Source organism: Vigna umbellata, chromosome 2, assembly GCF_029865625.1.
Source record: "Vigna umbellata cultivar VRB3 chromosome 2, Vumbellata_1.0, whole genome shotgun sequence".
NCBI lineage: Eukaryota > Viridiplantae > Streptophyta > Magnoliopsida > Fabales > Fabaceae > Vigna > Vigna umbellata.
In genome coordinates this window covers 3,061,897-3,079,921 of record NC_142166.1, presented here as the reverse complement: position 1 = coordinate 3,079,921, position 18,025 = coordinate 3,061,897, and the positions used below count along the sequence as shown (strand labels likewise).

The window sequence follows — 18,025 nt, the reverse complement described above, 5'->3', positions numbered from 1 at the left end:
ATGTTTCATAAGGTTATTTTCCGACAATTTGAATATTTTTATTTGATTATAAGCACCCTTTTTTTTTAAGTTTTTATAATTTTATTCTGAAATTCGTTTTTTTTTTCCTTTTCTTATAATGCTTCCAACTAAATAAGATTTTATTAAAGAAACTTACAGACAAGATCATACTTTTAAAAGTGCTAGATTAAACCTTTTAAAAAGGAGTCTTTGAGGGGTAAAAGGATAGACTCGAACTTAACAAATTCAACTAAAAGAAAACTCAAATTTATTAAACCTTATCCTATTTTTACTCCTAGTACTCCGTAACCAAATCTATTAAAGTTTATTCCATTTGCTTCCATTTCCATAAACGTTATCGCACTAAAAAAATATTGTTTTTTCACAAACTAAAACTAATTATACATAAATTACTTGTTAGACATTTTTGGTATAATTTTTCTAAACTTTTATTTTAACCCATGTATGAGCTAATTTTGATTTTTTTTTAAATATTTTACCATCTTTAATTTATTTTTACGTATGTCAAAAGTATTTATAAAAAAATGTCTAAACGTATAAACTCTTCATTTATATAGCCAAGTGACACATTGTGTAACAATTCAAATTTTGTATCTATGTTAATGTGACCTTCCTTTTTTCATTGAGGCTTTCTGCTGTATATTTCTTATATATGGATTGAGGCATTACTCTAGTTTGTAAGAAATTCTTCGTATCTTACTGTTATTCATTGGTAAAATATATACATGATTGCATGAATCAAATTAAGCACTAATTAAATGTATACATAAAACATGACTATATATGATTAGGCTATAATTCTTACATGACCTCATGCACACTATTTTGTCAATTCTAATGTAAATTTATTAATTGTTTCAATGATTAAAAAGAGTATTATATCTTTAAGCTAAATATATATTTATCTTTTAAATTTGATACAACAATTTATCGTACTCAAATCCTAGTCAAATTAAATTTTTTAAAAACAAGTTATAGTCAAAATTCACATAATGCCTGTTTGAGGTACAAACGTAGCATATATTGCAATAAGATGAGTTGATTTTTTTTTTAAACCAATGCAACTTAAAAACATTTGACACATCTAAATCATTGCTATTAATTAATTGGTCATCTTAACGATTAAACACAAAATATAACTGAAATTAAGCAACACTAACTCGATTATTGAAAATCCGAATTTTACAAAAGTATATTGGTGGATTTTATTTAATGCGAGGGTGAGAGTTTCGAAAGTGACTCTTTTGTTTTATTTAGGTCTTAACTTTTGTATAGTTTATAGGAACATACATGGTTATAAAATTAAATGTGATTACTTGATAATTAAAAAACCTAATATCGTGACAAAGGCATAGATAGTTTTCCCCACTGATTTGATCAGTGGCACTACAGGCATCATAATTTCATAATTAGAGACTTAGGACTCCATTTGTCTGACATGTTTTGCAACAGTCTGATAGGAAACGAACTTTGAATGTGTCCATTTCTACTGATTCTTCCAGATTCCATATCTAACATCTAAATTTTCATTGCCTTTTTCCCTTACTTCTTTTTACATCCAAAATTGGCTTTTAAATTTCTTTACCTACTATATAAGGTTGAGATAGGCCGAAGACAACATGATCCCTTGTTGAAGATGGAACTAGTGTTAGGTTATGAAACAAATAATTAACTAGCAATAATTTTTTGAACTTCCTAATTTCTTTTAAGTTTTGAAAACTATTAACGAACAGCGTAGATTTCACTTTTAAGTTTTTTCTTGATTTTCTCTTTTAATAAAATGTAAAGAAAGAAATAAGAATAATATGAGTTTGTTATTAGATAAGGACCATGGCCCTTTTAGGTAACTTCTCAATTACTTTTGTTTTAAGTTTTAATATTTTAATTTGGCTCTTAATAAATTAAATATTGTTTATGATTTTTACATCATAATCTTTTCGGGACATATATGTTCTTAGGTATATTTATTTAGTTAAATTATTTTATAAAATTGACAAATAAAATATAATGACCCTAACCCAATTAATAATTATAATTATTATATATATAAATGACTGAAATTAATAATAGGTAGATAAAAAATGTAACTGAGAAAGAACATTTTCATGATACTTATACACATATAAACTACCTCTAAAAGAGTTTTGTTCAATGTTTATGGTTTAAGATTAGAAATTACTTTTAATGAAAAATAATTTAGCCCCCATTGATTGCACATAATAAAAATCTTCGAATGTTTAACATAGTTTATATATAAAAGACTTAAATTTTAAATTATTAACTAAATTAGAATATAATTGAGTATCGGAAGTTAATACTGTTTATTTAGAAAATAGAAAACTAGGTTTTTGGAAATATAGGGTTTGTACACATGTGGGTTTTCTCTTTTTGCAGGGTCACATCAGAACTTTATGCGCAAGACTTATACCAATGTTGAAATTTACTGAACTCAGTGAGAGTTAGTTCTGTCCCATCATCGATCCTAAATATTTATCGACAAGTTTTGTACGTTACATTGGTATATTTACAAATTTAGTTTTATATATTCTTCTGCAATGAAATCAATTTGGTCTTAAGGGTTTTAACTTGATCATGACAAGTTTACAGACTTAATATACAAAATATGACACTCAAATTTATATATTAAAGACTAATTCATCTAAAAGATGAATAATATAGCATTGTTTTACCATAATGAGAATCTCTAATTGCATACTGGTTACACTAAAAATCTAAAGAATCATACTAATGATGAGTTTTCTGGTTAAGTAACAGTGTGCACTACTTTAGCAGACAAAAAATAATTAATCTCGTACGATGTTTATCTATTTTAATTATGATAAATAGGGTTATTATTGCTATATATGCAGGCAGAAGATGAATGAAGAAATCCACTGAAGCATAGGAAAGCAGCATGAGTGGTGCATCAGAAAACCCTATTCATGACAGTACAGAAGGTAAGGCTTCTTCTTCTTCATCAACAACGTTGAAACTATTTGGTTTTCCATTAACCCCACCAGGTTACAGAGAGATTCACGTGGTGGCGGCAAGCACCGCCGTTTCTCCTCCTCATTGCCCTTACAAGAGATTCAAGTGCCACTTCTGCTACCGTGAATTCGCCAATTCACAAGCTCTCGGTGGCCACCAAAACGCTCACAAGAGAGAACGCCAGAAAGCTGCTCACTACAAGAAAAAAGTGTATTACATACAGCTAAAATCCGTATATAAGACCTAAAATCCGTATATAATACGTGTTTATATACGGATTATATACGGACAAAAATCCGTATATAATACCGTCGTAGCTAAGTTTATATACGGATTTATCCGTATATAATTTCCGTATATAATTTATATACGGATAAATCCGTATATAAGTTATATACGGATAAATCCGTATATAATGATGAGAGGAGAGGTAAATAAATACCCTGTATATAGTTGTTCTCCATGCACAATATACAAGATGTCAGGAAAATAATGAGTAACTTCCAATTGGTACCAAAAGGCACCATTCTGTTCCAGAATACCATAATATTAGACATTTATGCTTGATATAAAATAGTTAGAATAATTAAATATACATGACAAATCTAAGAACATAGGCATCTTGCTATTATTATTTTCTCTTCAGTTTTTTGTTATCTTTCATTCAAAACCAATAAAACTAAATATTAAAGCATTTTAGATACAAAAGACGCCACTATAATAAGAGATGTGCAACCTTCTACCACTGTCATGTTGACTGATTCTAAATAATTCAATTTTCAAGATGATAAAATGATAATTTAAAATAATAAAAAAATAGTGGAGGAACAAGAAAAACAGAACAAGCAAATGAACAAGATCAACAGCAACAAAAACTACTATTTAGTACAACAAAAACTACTATTTAGTACCTGAAAGAGTTGAAACTGTTTTGAAGGCCTTCTGCTTTTCCTTGTCATCATGCAAATCCAACTTGAGTACAAACTTCTGTAACCAAAATTATAAATTGTTTCAACCCATATTCTATTATAATGAATCACTAAAAGAATGTTTCCAGAACAAACAAAAATAAATGTGAAACACTTGAAACAAAAGTTTCTGTACCAACCAAAAGCTTATTATACATAAGAAAACATGTGATCTAAAAACCAGACCCAGATTTCCAAACTAAATTCAAAACCAGGATTCTGATGAAGAAAGTATAAAAAATCATTAAAGGTCACCCAGATCTTTGAATCTGGAGAAAAAAGGGAGAAATATACCTAATTACTTGACTTGCCAATGCCAGGTGTTTGAGAGGTTTGTTATGGCTGGTTATATACCTAATTACTTAACTTGCCAATGCCAGGTGTTTAGATGTGATGGACTTCAAACCAGACACTTGCACCAAAACTAAGAATTAGACGACACTAGAATGAGAAAGCTCCATGGCCAATTAAATTGAAATGGGATCATGATAGAACAATGAACTATATAGAGGGAGGAACCTAATACAGGATAAGTAGGGAACCAAACTGTTGCAAAGCTATAATACAGGACCACAATGTCTAAGGCAAACTTCACCTGTCATTCCACATTTAAAGATAAAGAAGACATTCGTCAACTAGAGGTAAAATTAACTTCCAAAACATACTACCTACCCTGTCAACGAAAAATAAAACAGAAAAAGCAATGAAAAAACAATGCACTATAGAGAAGGTGGGAAGGTGCAGAGATAATGCATATGCTGATAGCAAGGTGCCCCCTGGTGCTTTAGTTCATATTCACCAACACATAACAAAAATAATTATTAAAAACCCTATCTCATTGCCTCCATGGGACCCTATTAGTCTATTTCACATGGCCTCATTTTCTCTACTCACCTTCTTTTCTTTCACTTCCTTTTTCTTTTCTGATAGCATATATAGGGTAAGAAAAAATAAATGAGACTTCTCATTAAATGTAAACTCGGATATGCACATGTTTCAAATTTTTATTAGATATATCTAAATATTTTACTTACTCTAAATCTGTAAACTTTTACTTTTTTTTTCTTTGGATAAAATGTACTTCATTATCAGACATTCCTTGTCTCTTATTATCTCTTTTGATGGATAAAGTAATATATCATTAGTAATCTTAACTAAGGTTCCAACCAAAAATAGGTAACCTTAAGTCGCATGAACTTAACAATTTGTTATTAAAACAATGTTTTACTGGATTGAGAACAAAAGTATATTCATAAATTATTATCTTTAAGTTCAATTCTAAGTAATATAAAAAAATATTCATAGCCTTTAAATATTCTTTCCACCCATGATTGGGAACTAAAATTTCATTCCAACAACAGTATTTTAATCATAAATCAGTTATTGCCACCCATAATTGTAATTTTTCTCGAGACATCTAATCATGGGTGGAAAGAAGGAAGGAGTTTAATTTTTATGATGTACTTCTTTATTGGCTACGGTTTCATCTACAAAGGGAGCAGCTCCACTCAATTAATTATTCATTTATGGACCCATTCAAATTCATTTTGGTAAGCCAAAGCATAAGTTGGAATAAAATTGGAGACATCTCACGGGCCATTGCTTGGAATCCTTTAAGAAGTAAATGGAATGAAAGAAGGGGACCACATTGCAAAAGGGCCACGGTTTTGGACAATTGTGAAAGCATTAAGAAGAAGTACATAATGGAGGGGCCACCAATTTGAAAGTTCACGTAGAGGAGATCCAAAAATGTGCTGAATTTTATTATTAAAAGGGAGTGGTGTCACAGCCCACACAAAAGAAAGCTTGAAGAGATGTCTGCATATTGTTTTACGGTGCTATTCCACTCCACTTGGTTTTGATTCTTCAATTGAAAAACAAAAAGCACATCATGGCCCACAAATTGAAAGAGTGTTCGGTTCTTTATTGTTTTCAAGAAGGAAGTCCAGAAAACGGTTTTGAGATGCAGCAGCAAGTTTGGTCACGGCTTGGTCTTGGAGAAAAGAAAGCCCAGCAGCTTGGACGGAAGATGGCAGCAGCACTCACGGCCTTCACAGTCCAGCAAGCTCCACGGTTCTGGTCTAGCATTAGAAGCACCATCCAGCCACCACTTAGCATGCTATTTTGGATGTTTTCTTGAAGATTGTTTTGGAGGACCAAAGGGAGAAGAGTTGATTCATTGTCATGGAATGGTGAAGGGAGCCTACTAGAAGAAGATTCACGTGAATCTTGGCTGGACTACAACAGCTGCCACGTTCAAAGCACACAACATTTTGGTCATGGAAGAATGAGAGGATGCAGCAACCATCCAACAAGCATCACCGGAGAGGAGAAGCTTGAAAGCAGCGTCCATCACGATCACAGCAGAAGCAGCGCATCCAGTAAGCAAGGGACCCATGGGTAGCGTTCAAAGAGGAATGAAGAAGGGAGCCATGGATGGAAGAAAATTCACATCAAGCAGAGAATGAAACAGATGTGTGAATGGGAAGAAGAAGGGTGTCCACGGCATGAAGAAGAAGACAAGAGATGTAAGGCCTCACCTATTTCCTTGGCAAATCTAGGAGTTGAAGGAAGTCAGGAACGGGGGAGACAAAAACAAACGTGAAAGCTGGAAGGAATTCAGGCTGCCAATTGAGAACAAGACAAAACAACTAGTCTGAATTCAAGGAGGATCCTACGGGAGTTGGTCAGAGAATTGGTTATAAAAGGAAGCAGCAACCAGAGAAGAAACTCAGTAGAATTATTAGGAGTAGGATAGTTAGGAAGCAATTTACGTTCTGTGGTATGTTCCTCCACAGAACATATTTAGTAAACATACCTTAACACGCCTCTGAATGTTCACTCAATGTCCTAAAAATGCACCAAAGTATTCCGCAACACACCAACCAAACCAAACCCCATTTTGTGCCCGAAATACCAAAGAACAAAAGGGTTTAGGATTTTCTCATTTTACAAATGAAATCACTTAGGAATGAACAAAATTTAATTACCACTACACACCAAACAAATAAAGATATATATTAAAGGAACAATATTCTGGACTCACCACATTCTCCCCGAGACGGAATGACGGCGACCCATAATCAGAGTGCGAGAACAACAGTCCTAGGGTTCCTCTGCAACTGGAACATCACGGCGGCGTTGACGGCGAACACGATTACCCCACAACGGCACCACGATTGGAACACCACGATTGAAGGCAGGGACTCCTACGGTTCCAGCGACGAAGATGATGGTTCGAGATTAAGCCTATGATTGATGGCAATCGCTTCATGAAAGGAATGGCCAGAGAAGAACCAAATTTACTAAGCATTAGGGTTTGATTTACTTACCCGATTAAGCTACTCAACACCGAACTACGACACCGCACCCAACAATGAGCCCCAACCACAGTGCTTGATGAAGGATTGATGAAGGTCACAATAATAGACAGAGAGAGGCGACGAAGAACCAAAGCACGATCTACACCCACACCGAAGACGACTCCAAAGACGAACACCCACACCGAAGATGGCTCCACAGGAGGACACCGAACTGAGACCAAAGATGGTTCGAAAGAGAAAGTAAAGCGTGATGGTTCGACAGAGAAGAAATGTCCAGGGTTCAACAAAGAGAGGAAAGCTCGAGGTTGAGAAATGACACCCAGCTTCCCTTAATCAGAAATATATTTTTTTAAAATAATTATTTCTCTGATCCGTATATAATATCCGCATGTAACACCTGGCTCTATAATCCGTATATAAAATCCGTATGTAATATCTGAATTACATACGGATTATAATCCGTATATAAAATCCGTATGTAATATCTGAATTACATACGGATTGTAATCCGTATATAAAATCCGTATGTAATATCTGAATTACATACGGATTATAATCCGTATATAAATATCCGTATATAAATGCAATATTTCTTGTAGTGGCTCTCTCACCCTTCGGTTACTTTCGCTACCATCAACGGCTCGTACCACCGGGTCATTCTCCGATCGTGGTCCCGCACGGAGGATCAAGGCCGTTGGTTGGTCCACGTGACCGGGCTCAGCGACCGTGGCTCTCGTGGGACACTGATGAGAGAGCTTATCATAGGGTTGGGTTAGTGAGGCCAATGGGTGCAAGTGCAATTAGCATTGGCACAGTGAGAGAAGTACACAATATTATTGATGATGGTGATGGTGATGGAGATGGAGATGGTGATGGTGATGGTGATGGTGATGGTAATGGTAATGGTGGTGTTGATCTTAACTTGAGTTTGGCTAACAATACAGCTTTCAATTTTAGGGACAATGAATTTGGCAGGTGTAAGAGAAGTTGAATATGGACCAAAACCTTCCCAGTACTACTTTTGTGCTTATCACTTTCACTGCCCTTACAAGATAGGGATGTTTTGGCTTGGCTCCTAACAGCATGATTCATATATAGTACCTTTTCTTCTCTTTCTGTGGCTACATACTTTATTATTGTTCATACTTTCTTCTTATTATATATATATATATAGATATATATTATAGGGGAATTAAGGAATTTCATCTCAACCCTATATATATAATTTTGTTCTTGTATCAAGGGGGTTAGGTTATCTTATGTGTAATATGTCTTTGTTTTTGTAAATAAATAACTATCATCAGGTGTCGCCATCCAAAACTTTGATTTCAGTTTTTTGTTTTTATTCGTTATAGGGAAAGAGAAAAATATATGTATGTATGTTGGTGATGGAACAACATTTATGGTCTGGAATTCTCTAGAACAAGCTACCTTAAATTTCTTTATTTCTTTCTAATGTCATGTTTTATTTTCTTCTCTATTCTTTTGTACTTTTACAATTGGCTGCAGAGATAAGAGAGCAAGAAGAGGATGATACATGTTTGGTTACTTGTGCATTTTTTACAATATTACCTTTATAATTTCAAGACCATCTTGTGTTATAAGGAGATTTAGCCAACTACATGTTGTTTTTGACAAGATTTTTATAATTTAATTAACATTCAAAAGTTCTACTTTTTAGGTTCTAACTTATTGTTTTTACTTTGTAAATGATAAAAGAAAGTTATAAGTATTAAATTTCATATTCAAAATGGTTTTATTAGAGAAATTTTAGAAGAAAAAAAAACCTATGAAACTAAATATTGAACCTAGAGAAATTCAAAGTAGATCCTTCCCTTATATTTGCCCTAGTTGCCAAGGCCTCTTATTTCTAAATATATATTGTGTTCTTCTAAAACAACGCCTTAGAATTTCACCAAATTCGGAAAACATCAACTTCATGATTTCACGTTTGTGACTAAATCATTCTAAATTCATATAGCTAAGCTATAATTGTCTTTACTTTTAATTGTTACTTTTAGAATTTTGTTTCATCCATATAAATTTTAAGATGCACACACCATGTTTCTCACCAATCATTCTCATCTTCTCTTTCTATCTTTTTTTTCTTTTTTTGGTGTATATCACCACCGTCGTTGCCATTAATATACGGTGAAAGATTTACACCAGAAGTTTAAGAAAGATGGAGGAGATGGAATGTGGTCATTATGTGGGTCATGGGTATGTGAGCAATTGGGGCATGCAGTGCGAAAATATTCGTCGCCGTCGATGTACAAGTAATGCACCGCCGTCCACGGTGGTTTCTGGGTACACAAAATATTTGAACCGGACAGAGTCAGAAATGAAGAGGCAGTGGCGCGTGGGAAAGGACAACTCTTATGAAACGGAGATAAATGGATCACTGAGAAAGATACCATGGTTGACGAAGAAAAAGTATGGGACAATGACCCATAATTGCTAATCCTTAAAGAAAGCTACACGACCAACAATTTTGCCTTGTTTTCTTATGTAGATCGCAAGAATCTATCATAAAACGATTTTTTGGTTCAACTCAGATAGAATAATCATAAAAAAATAAAATAAAAGAATCTTCAACATTGAATCCAATTACTCCAAATTATGCTAGAACAATCCTATACCAGAAGTGAAAACTGATTTTTTTTTTTTTTGTGTTTTTGCTTTGGTGATTCAATTTCAAATTTATCATTTCAGTTTTTGTGTCTTCGTGATTTTGCCTTGGTTTTCTCTTCTCTGCTTTTCACTTTAAGTGTATTCATGAAATGCGTAATTTGTTCTCGTAATTTGATCATTTTTCTTAATAAAATTTGGTTTATGTCGTACATATGTACAGTGGAAATTCATCTCCTTCTGTCAAATACTTAGAACGTGCTGTGTAATAAATAGAAAACGTTTATATTAGATCTACATGTACAATATATTATTTAGTTATTTAATTTAATAAACATTTTATATATTAATTTATAGGAAACAATATAGTTTATTAATAAGAACTCATAATATAATTGGACACGTTTATATTATACACATACACAATAGTATTGATTTAGTTTGTTAATATTCTCTCTTTTTTTAAATAAATACTAATAAACATTTAACATATTTATGCATCATTTTGTTTCTTAATATTAGAATAATAAATCATTAAAGAGTGTTTAGCGTTTTTTTCGTGAGGACAAAAATATTAAAGTGATACAAAATGAAATTGTTAGAACCAAGAGAAAACCGAGGGTGTGCACCGAGCGTCACAACCGATCAGTATCAGTGTCGTACGCGACTGACCGAAAACGACCTAGCAAGATATAACGAAGGTGAGTAGATAAAGGAAAGTAAAACTCAAACACAATGAAATTGTATTATGAAATGATCTCAAAAATAACTCCCTCTTACACACAGGAGTCCAGTATTTATTAAAGAAAAAGCAACTGTCAAGGACAGTTAATTAACAGCTATCCTGGCCAACTAACTAATAGACTCGGCTTACAAACTAACACACCCCTCTAAATCGGGCACTTAGGGATGAAGCACCCATCCTTGCCAGCCTATCTCGCGCACCACGCTGAGACGACTGAACGGTGTGTTCCTGCCAATTACATGACCAAGGCGGATGCTAACTTGCGCGATCTATGCTGCCAAGGCCGAACGGTTCGAAAGAGCGACTGAGTGACATGACCGAACGGTTTGAGTGCGGTTGCCAGTTTGACGCTCTTGAGTGACGCCTTGCTCGATTGAATAAATGCTGAGGTCGGGTGTGGCTGGATGACTTGATCGAACGATGTTTGCCATGTCTCGGTTCTCCCATGACTCCCAGACTGAAAGACGTGACCGAACGGTGTTCTCCATGTCTCGGTTCACCAGTGACATCGACTCCCCATGCTTCTTTGGTAGCATTCACTTCAACGCTTTTCTCCTTCCACACAGACTTCTTCAAGGCCTCGGTTTGACCGATCGGTTCTGCGCATACAAACATATCTTTGTCCTCGGTTTAACCGATCGGGTTTGTGCATGCAAACATAGCTACGTGCACTAAACCTTCCTCGTCACCAGTTCGTGTATCAGTAATGATCTCGCCATATTCTTCACTTATTGCAGACTTCACTAGGTTGATCTGAAATGTTTTATTCTTTGAGATCTTGCTCCTCAAGATCAGGTTTTTCTTTTTATCAAACACTTCAACCTTATTGAAGTCTCCTATTACTACCATAAATCCTTTTTGAATTAACTGGCCAATACTCAGAAGATTGTACCTTATTGCAGGCACAAACAGCACACCAGTTAGAATGGCACGCGAGCCATTCTTCCTTCTGATAACCACATCACCAACTCCCTCTACCTTCGAGGTGCTGTCATCAGCAAATTTCACCATACTTCTCTCGGTCTCAGCAAAATTTACCAACCAATCTTTGTTGCAGGTCATATGATTTCGAATCCAAATACCACAATTTGTCTTTAGAGGTTGAACTTACTTTAGATGTAGTTGTCATCAATATGACTGGTTCTTCTGAATCAGACTCCAGTTGAACTACGTAGGCCTCCTTTCCTTGACCCTTCTTCTGCTCTTCCTTTTCAGCATAGCACTCACTAGCCTAATGCCCATACCTATGACAATTAAAACACTCAATATTTCTCTTGTCCTTCTTGCGGAAATTCTTCTCAGATTTGCCTTCATCCTCTGTTGAAGACTCATTCTGGTCATCTTTGTTCCTATCTTTTCTCCATTTTCCTTTATCATTTTTCCCTTTCCATTTCTTGAATGTATTCTTCTCTTCATTCTTGACATGTTGAACCTTCAACGCCTGCTCCTCGCGTTTGATGGGGTTTCTTTACCGCATCCTCATTTCATACGCCTCCAGAGAGCTTTGCAGTTCCTCTATTTTGAGTTTTTCAAGATCTCTCGACTCCTCTATTGGCACCACAATATGATCAAACGTCGGGGGCAGTGACCGCATGATTTTCTCAATCACCATGAGATCAGTAATAGTGTCACCACAGCTTTTCATTTGGTTAACAATTGAGAGTATTTTACTGAAAAACTCACTCACCTTATCACCATCCTCCATCAGTAGGTGCTCGTACTGTCTCCTCAACGACTGAAGATTCACCTTCTTCACTTTTTTCCCTCCGGCATGGCAACCTACCAAGATGTTCCATGCTTCTCTGGCTGAGGCCGCATTTTGTATCTTCTCAAAATGCATATCGTCCACACATTAATGGATAATCAGCAAGGCTCTATCATCTTTCCTCTTAAACTAGTCTTTCTCAGTGCTGCGCAAATCAGACGCAGAAACCACTCCCTCCATCACGCTGCTGACATCTTGAACACGAAACAAGACACGCATTTATGTGCTCCACCTGCTCCAGTTCTTGTCTGTGAGAACACGTAGATTAACAGACATATCTCTGCTGGCCATTCTTTACACCCACGATCTTTCACCAAGAAACACAGTCTTGATCTTCTTTATGCTTCAATCACCTTTCCGCCAAGCCTCCGCCAAGCCCTAGATGAACACGAAGCTCCCAAGTCACGAACCTGAATCTCTGGATACCACTGTTAAAACCAAGAGAAAACTGAGGGTTTGCACCAAGCGTCACAACCGATCGGTATCAATGCCGTACATGACTGACCAAGAACGACCCAACAAGATATAATGAAGGTGAGCAGAGAAAGGAAAGTAAAACTCAAACACAATGAAATTGTATTATGAAATGATCTCAAAAATCAACTCCCTCTTACACACAGAAGTCCGGTATTTATTAAAGAAAAAGCAACTGCCAAGGACAGTTAATTAACAGCTGTCCTGACCAACTAACTGAAAAACTCGGCTTACAAACTAACAGAAACAAGATACACTTGATGCGTAAGTTAAGTTGTCATCTCTTTACACAAGATACAAATAATTCTACCTCTTCTCATCATTTATTCCTAATCTACAACTAATTAATTCCCAGATAATAGCCTTTGAAATACCTCGATCTTGAAATTTTATAATCTTTAATAAATTAAATACGTTAAATTTAAACTAATTCTATTTCAAATGATTTCATTTTTCAAATGTTTTATTTGGATAAGACCATTCAAATACAGAAAATTTTAAAATTTTTTTATAAAGTATTTCAATTATCGCTAAATTTAAAACTAACTATTTAAATATTTGTTAAAAAAAATCAATATTAATATTTTTTATTTTTTTAAGATTTTTTATTTTACTTTTGCAAAACCTTTTTTCAATTTACATTTAAAAAATATTATTTAAAAGTTATGAAATGCTATATTGTGCCAAATTCAAATAAGATAACATTAAATTGGATTCATAAATGGATGAGTTGACTCAACCTAGGTTAAAGTCAAGATAAATTAATTCAAGCATAGGTTAAGTTGAGTCGATCTAGGCCTAACTTGAGTCAAGTAGACACGTATCCAAGTCAAGTCAAGTTAGCTCAAGTCCAAATGTATTTTGAAATGATTTAGTTTATATCTAGGTCAAGTTGAGTTGGTTTGGTCCTAGACTGAATTGAGTATACTCGAACCTAGGTTAAACATAGTTGGTTTCACACCCATATTAAGCTAAGTCGTGATAACCTACCACATTCAATCAAGTCAAGACGAAGCCATTTTTGTTTGAGTTATGGTGGACCCACTTTTAGCCGAGAGAGACTAGGCTTGAGTCATTTCTAGTTTGATAAATACTAGGTTAGACCTTGCCTAATCAAGACTAAGACAAGTCAAATCGAACCAAGTCTATTGCACACAAGTTTAACTAAGACGACTTAGGTTCAAGTCGAGTTTAGTCAAATAAAATCTAATCGAGTCGAGTTATCCCGAACTAATTTATTCAAGTTAAACTAGTGTGCACTATGGTCAGAACCAGAATAAATACATATTCATTCTAGTTGGAATAGATCTATATTTAACCTAATTGGGTTGGATTCAAATACGTCCTAATTCACTCAAAATCAAGTTTAATATATTTTATAATTTAATTATAATGGTTAGTTTGATTTATATCAAAATTAATTATCAAATATTTGATATTTTTTTGTAAAGTAATATTTTCTGAACAATTCAATTTATTTTTAATATATCCTTTCCAGTGTGATGAACTTCTGATAATTAATTGTGATGTGATTGTATTAATTTGTGTGTCAAAATAATTGATTTTTTTAATATGTTGTGGATTTGATATTGTATATCTCAATGTTTTACTGGACCATTCTGACAACTGTAACCCAAAACTTTTATGGTTTTCTTATTTACACCTTTCAACTGAATAAGTACACCATTTTCTCTTTTTTGTTATATATATATATATATATATATATATATATATATATATATATATATATATATTTTGTTACCAAAAGAATTATTTCGTATAAGATAATAAAAGTTCTATTTATGTGTTCACATTCGGTATTGTTTAGACTTTATAGTTTCACCTTTATCTTTATTATGGATCTTAGTTTTACAATTTTTAATAAATATTTTTATGATTAGTGACGTCACTAATATTTCCTCTTCTTGTTATATTTTTATAAATAAAGAAGAAGCAAGTTGAAATAAAAAATAAAAAATAAAGAAGTCAAAATAGACGTTGAAACTATTGAATTGTTAATAAATGCCACAGAGGTTATCCCTGCAATGTCAAGATTTCATTTAAGAGAGAATGCCACCATGGGAGGTATCCAAGAAATCTAAAAATGGGAACTTCAAAATTGGCAACAAAAAACTTTTTTTTTTGTTTATTAATATAACCAACTTTTTATTTTTAAAAATAAGGAAAATAGAAAAATTGTTTTTTAACTTAAATCAATTTCATAAGACTAGGTATGACAATACGAGTTTCTCCGATTTGTCTATGCGTCGAATATGGAACATGATAAATTGGTTTCTTTTTTCTTTTATAATAATTGAAAATTTTGAACTATTTATTAAATAGTGAGCCAACTTATCAATTATTTTTCAAATTATATATATATATATATATATATATATATATATATATATATATTACAAACACATTTAATTATGATTTTTTTAAAATTTATAATTGGTTAATTAATATCTTTGATTAAATAATTTAAAATAATAATTATTTATTACATTAATATGTTTTATTATAATTAATAATAACTTAATTTTAAATATTTTTAATAATTTAAGTTATAATATTATCACAACTTATTTATATTTTAAAATAAAATATTACTAAAAAAATAATTTTAAAAATTATTATTTTAAACTTTAATTTAAAAAAAAATAGAGTAGTAGATCAATCTATCCCTCTCTAACCCACCACTCTAACATATTACTCGTAACAATAAAAAATAAATTGGTGAATTGAAAATTTCAATAATCAATAAATTTGGAGGAAATGACGAGTTATTTTAGTACTCGTGAATATCTAATTGAGTTTCATGTATATTCTTTACTTTTTTTATCTTCTTCTTATCTCTCTAATTTAGCATCTCCAATTGGTTTTTAGGCGAGTCTAGTGAAAAAAAGAAAAACTAACATATTTACATTTTACTATTATACTTGTTATGTTATAATTATTTTATGTATAAGGTAAACAAAATATAAAAGTTAATATATTTATTTATATTATCATTTTGAAAAATATTTTAGTATTTTTTTAATAAATAAAAATATTACTAATTTAATCTTATATAATTAATTTATAAAATAAGATTCGTACAATTTAATAATACATTCTTCACAATATGATAATAAACATTTATATTTGATTTAATAATATATTTTTTAAAAATTTTGATAGTATTGATGAGTGTTTCGATAAGTTAATATTAAATTGAATTCATAGAAGTATACGAGTGACTCAAATTTCTCAATTAACATCACAAGCGTTAAACTCAAAATCACTTTTTTTTTTGTTCATTTTGCCATTAACCTGATTAATTGAAGCCTTGAAATTTGCAGTTTCGTTCCTCAAGTAAATCATCATAATCAACATTGGTTTCTATTATGGTCATTTAAATTCATTTTGTACTTATATTTCTACTAATTTTTCTCTACTTTTAAAATCGAAATCAAATTTTAATCTTAGCTTCTCATATCTAAAATCATATTACAAAAAGTAAATACATTTAAGCTCATAAAAAAAAATCTGTAATTAATAACAAAAATTGATAAATGATTAAAAATTATATTCGAATTACCGAAACATAAATTTTGTAGGTAATTTAAGATTTTGCATTTCAGAACAAAAGATAATTTTTATAACCGTAAGAAGCGTGTTAGAAAATTAGAACTGAATGTGTGCAAATTTAGGGAAAAAAACGGTGTTGAAAATTCACATGCAGATTTGACTTTTTAATTTGGGTGATACGTTTCAGTTTTTTTTTTAAATAAAGAATATAAAGAAGTCGCTTTGAAAAGAAATAAAAATTACCAAAATTCGATAACAATTCCGAAAATTTTACAAATTTATAGACTATGATTTTAATTTTATACTTTTTTTTTACTTTGATTATTTTAAAACAGAAAATGTAAAACAAAATTCAATGTCTAAAATAACATTATATTCTTATTTTCTTTTTAATTATATTTGAAGTTAAAAGATATAAATACCCATATTCTAAAAATAATTAGACACACTTCGTCATCATAACACACCATAACTTACATCTTTTAATATCGTAACACACTGTAAATCACTCAATACTATTATTAGGTCATAATCACTATTATCTTTTATTAAAAAATATGAAAATACAAAGCATCAACTTTCTGATCAATATATAAATAACATGTCAACAAATAATTTATCTTAATGTTTATCTTATATTGAGATCATATCTTAATAAAATCAAATAATGTTTTTGTTAAATCTTTGGATAAAATAATATATATAAACCTGTCATAATTAATAAGACAAACACACTTTAAAAATTATAATTATTTTTTTTCTTTTTAATTTTATGCATATTATTAGTTGCATCTGAGAATTTGTTTATTTAAGTGTTAGAATGGACTAACTTGATTATTTTGGTTCAAAAATAGGTTGAGATGAGTTGACTATTATATTTTTGATGAAGTATTAATCCATCTAGTTAGAAAAGAACATGGTAAATTAACTCATACTTTTTACGTCATTTTATTATTTACTGTAGTGTTATTTCATTTTTATTTGTGCAATGTATATATTAATATTTTTAACTGATTAATTAACTGTAATAAAAAACAGAGAGAACTATTAGTTTTATGTATATTAAATTATTTCTGGTAATTAAAATTGTAATTTAATTTATTTGTAGATATTAATGGTTTAAATTACAAATTTATTTACTATTTGTATTCTTTAAGTAATATTTAAAATTTTTATTTTTTATTTGATATTTATATAAACCAATAGACAACACAGAACTACAGATGTGAACCCACCCACTATTTCACCTGCCTTATATTCGAAGGACACATTCCAATATGGGGATGGTACACGTGTCATTTGTCAATAGGTGAATCAATCCTCGAAATCCAGAGATTCGGTGACGTTATCAAGCTCCCTTTGGACCACCCTTTTCCCCGTTTGGAATTTGAAATCCCATCCCTCTCTAGAGAGACGTTATAAACTCTCTCTTTTATATTAATTTATATTAATCCAAACGTATTTCAAAATATGAATATTTTAAATTTTTGAAGCAAAGTTTTAAATTTACTACTTCATGCAATAAAATTCTCTTCTCTGT

At 31.8% G+C, this 18,025-nt stretch overlaps 1 long non-coding RNA gene and 1 pseudogene across 1 annotated transcript; both read right to left on the bottom strand.

Moving 5' to 3' along the window:
* Nucleotides 1–3,072: 3,072 nt before the first annotated feature.
* LOC148203211 (uncharacterized) lies at nt 3,073–7,733 on the bottom strand. Its single transcript, XR_015784539.1, has 4 exons — nt 7,310–7,733; nt 7,024–7,226; nt 3,921–3,996; nt 3,073–3,204 (listed from the first exon to the last, which is right to left on the bottom strand). It is a non-coding gene; the product is annotated as an uncharacterized LOC148203211 (long non-coding RNA).
* Nucleotides 7,734–11,697: 3,964 nt separating this feature from the next.
* Nucleotides 11,698–12,729, bottom strand: LOC148203210 (uncharacterized; annotated as a pseudogene).
* Between the last annotated feature and the right edge of the window lie 5,296 nt (nt 12,730–18,025).